Source organism: Octopus sinensis, linkage group LG13 (genome assembly GCF_006345805.1).
Source record: "Octopus sinensis linkage group LG13, ASM634580v1, whole genome shotgun sequence".
In the NCBI taxonomy this organism is placed as follows: domain Eukaryota; kingdom Metazoa; phylum Mollusca; class Cephalopoda; order Octopoda; family Octopodidae; genus Octopus; species Octopus sinensis.
The window spans coordinates 52349883-52354088 of record NC_043009.1 but is presented as its reverse complement, the minus strand read 5'-3'; positions in this window follow the sequence as shown (position 1 = coordinate 52354088).

Below are 4206 nucleotides of genomic sequence, written 5' to 3'. Positions count from 1 at the left end.
AGATTGAAGGGAGCAAATTTGGTTGAAAAACGCAAAGAACACGCGTACATATTTAGCTGTTTATATATCGTCACTTGGTACACGGTGAGCAATAGATAGTTTTAAACATGTTAGTGTAAATAGGGGTAAGAAAGAGAATAATTTATAATGAATGTAAAGCGATATACAAAACGAAACTTGCACAGTTACGACGACAAGAGTTTCTGTTGATCCGATCAAGGGGAGTCTGCTCATGAAATTGGTTGAGCACATCTCAAACACGTGTATCCTTAATGTAGTTCTCATGGAGATTCAGTGTAACACAAAGTGGGACAAGGCTGGCCCTTTTCAAATACAGGTACTACTCATTTTTGTCAGCTGAGTGGACTGGAGTAACGTGAAATAAACTATCTTGCTCAAGGACACAGGATGTCGCCGGGAATCAAACTCACGACATTACATTCGTGAGACGTAAAACCTAACCACAAAGCCACACGCCTTTAGGTAGAGTGATACATTTTATTTATTTGTAAAAGGAAACTTTACAAACTGTTACATCGGAGCATTAGAAAGAATAAAACATTGAGTGTTGTATAAGAGAAGCATATAGCAAAACTTTATTACTATAGCAAATGATAGCGTGTAATAACTGAATGTTTTGGGAGAAAATATAAACTGGGAAAAATATAAACTGTTAGAGTAAGTAAATAAATTACACAAGCATAGAATTGTGTGTAAAGTGATATGAATATCATAGCGTGTCTATAGTCTTATAGCAATTGCGAGACATCCTTGAATTGGATGTTTTGTTCAGTTGTACGTAAATTTGAACAAAAAAAACTGGGTGACACATATGAACTAAAGTGACCTAATATATATAATATATATATCTTATGTTACGTATATATCTATGTGTGCATATATAAAAGAGTACAGCAGGGATCATGACCCCCTGCCGGAGCCTCGTGGAGATTTTAGGTGTTTTCGCTCAATAAACACTCACAACGCCCGGTCTGGGATATCGAAACCGCGATCCTACGACCGCGAGTCCGCTGCCCTAACCACTAGGCCATTACGCCTTCACGTGAGTGTGTGTGCACACACACACACAGACACACACACACATATATATATATATATATATATATAATATATATATATATAGTATATATATATATATTATATATATATATACACATATATACATATATATGTATATATATGTATGCATGTATGTATGTATATATGTACATGTAGATATATATATATATGTGTGTGTGTGTGTGTGTGTGTGTATGTGCGTGTGTGTATGCATGTGATTATGCGTGCGCTGGTGTGCTGCAGTGTCCGTTGAAAGAAAGTTCAGCTAACAAAATATTGTCCAGCCAGAAACAAGGGAAAGAGATATATTCGTTTATATCTATCAGAAGGATCGAACATGGAACTGTGAGATGGAGAAAACAACTCGTGAACTACAAAGGCTTTTGACATTAAATTGTAAGAAGCAAAAGAGTAAAATAGAAAAATAAAGAAATAACAGAACGAGTAAACTAAAATATGAAGTAAGAAATACACAAAAGCACATACATACATAAATACATACATACATACATACATACATACATATATATATACATATATATGTATATATATATATATGCACACATACATATATACGTAACATAAATACACGCACGCAAATGTTCAGGTACACACACATACACACATACACACATATATAGTGAATTGATGAATGTATAATGGAGGAGACGAAAGAATATTTCAGTAAAGTAATAGGTAAAAGAAGGACACACCTATATGTATATATATATATATATATATATATATATATATATATATATATATATATATATATGCATATGTACGTACATAAGTATACATGTATAAGTATATGTATGTAAATGCATATGTATATTGCGTTATCAATAACATGATATATATACATATATATATATATGTGTGTGGGGGTGTATTATCATGATATATGCTCATACGTGTATACACACACGCACAAACACACACACACATATATATATATATATATATATTTATATGCATACACACCAAGAAAGAGTGAGAGAGAGATAGGGGTAGATAGAGTGAGAGAGTGTGAAACCGATAGAAAGGGAGTTCAGAGTAAAGGGATAGAGGAACGCATTGATGAAATAGATAAAACTGTCACTGACCTGTAAGCGATATATTGATAAAGCAGTTGATATATTCCTGTGTTCTATGAAACATATTAATGCTGCATACATTGTATTGCAGTACTTTCTCTATAATATTAAATAATTACAAAAGTGTACTTATGTCTGTTTTATCATATGCATTTATATACGCACAGAGAAAGAGAGAAAGGGGGCAGATAAAAGGGAGGAGAGAAAGCAGGAGAGAGAGAATGATGGAGCGAGAGGTAAAGATATTTACATGTGAGCACACAGATATATATATATATACATACCCACACTTAAACCCATATATATATATATATATATATATATATACATACATACATTTACATATACAAATACACACACTTATACCCATAAACATATATATATATATATATATATATATACGTACATACATGCATACATATGTACGTATGTACATATATATATATATACAAATATATTTATTTTATAGAAGGAGCTTCTACAGGACTAGTACTGTTTTATATCTCTACATTAGTTTCACATATATATATATGTATATGAGAATATATTTATGTACATTTGGTTGCGCGTCTGAGTGCATGTGTATACATACATGCATGTATGCACATATACATAATATGCATATATATATATATATGTATGTATGCATACGTGTGTGCATTTAGAAGTAAATTATTTTTGTTCATATTCACGTTCACTTTTATTTATATTTATCTCTTCTTATCATCAGAAATATGTAATAATTTCTCTGGAGAGCAGAGCAGAGCGGAAAATAATAGTAATGCATGCAAAAATACACACGCCCACACAAAACGCACATGCACATAACTATATATATATATATATATATATATATATATGTATATATACACACACACACACTCACACACACACCACACACACACACACACACACACACACACATAGAGATATACACTCTTACATACAAATATACATATGTATTTATCCATAAATACATACATTAATACACAAATACGCACACACACGCACACACATACATATTGACTTAAGTTTGCGCATGATCAATACTTCATGCAGCGGTTCGATATATAAAGTGAACTGCTTAAACTATTCCTTATCAAATATTATGTTAATCAAGTTATCAGTAATATTGAAATAAACTGGATAGGGAATATTGATGCCTGACTTAAATCTGGGAACAGAATAGAACTTTCTATTCGAGCAATAACAATAACAAATATGAGGTGCTTTTTGTTGTTATCGTTGGTGTTGATGATGATGATGATGATGATAATGATGATAATAAAAAAGAATATGAATGACAATAAAAACAACAACAGCAACAATAGTAATTATAATAATCATGTTTCTTACACTAAGGATTTACAGAAAGCTCAAGGACGGTACAGGACAATACGATACAATAAAATAAAATACAGTTCAATGTGGGTTTTCAAAATAACAGAAACACATAATCTAAACAAGACATAATTTCCCAAAATTGGGGAAACGTCCCAACGCTGCACTTGGGTAACCCGCAACACTGTCGTAATTCTGACCACTGGTGCAACTGCCACTTCTTTATCGTCTCCACTGAAGTTGCAGGTGAGTTCGCATTCCAGGCCCGCCCACTCAGATCATCCTTACCGCCCACTTCTACCGTTCCACAAATTTACTCGAAGGTAGCACTTCGCTCTTCTCTCACACTGTTCACTACAAGTGTGACTTGAAATACTTAATGAGGGCTTTAATGAAGGCTTTAATAAGCAACAAGTTGCCTATCTTCATCCCTTTAAGTCCCATCACTCATCTTTCGTTAGAGCCACCAGAACTGTGATAGTTTAATGTCTTTCCGGCTACCGCCCCTACCAAAAATTTAATTAAGCCAATTGTATATTATATTCCATACAAAAATGTCACAAAATTGTCGGTTAGTCGGATTCATTACTCTTTGATATAACTGTATAAGTCAGCAATGATTGGACACTGAATGAATGCGTGCAGAACTGTCTCATCGATGTTCGTGCACCTTGGACAGGCCCGGCCA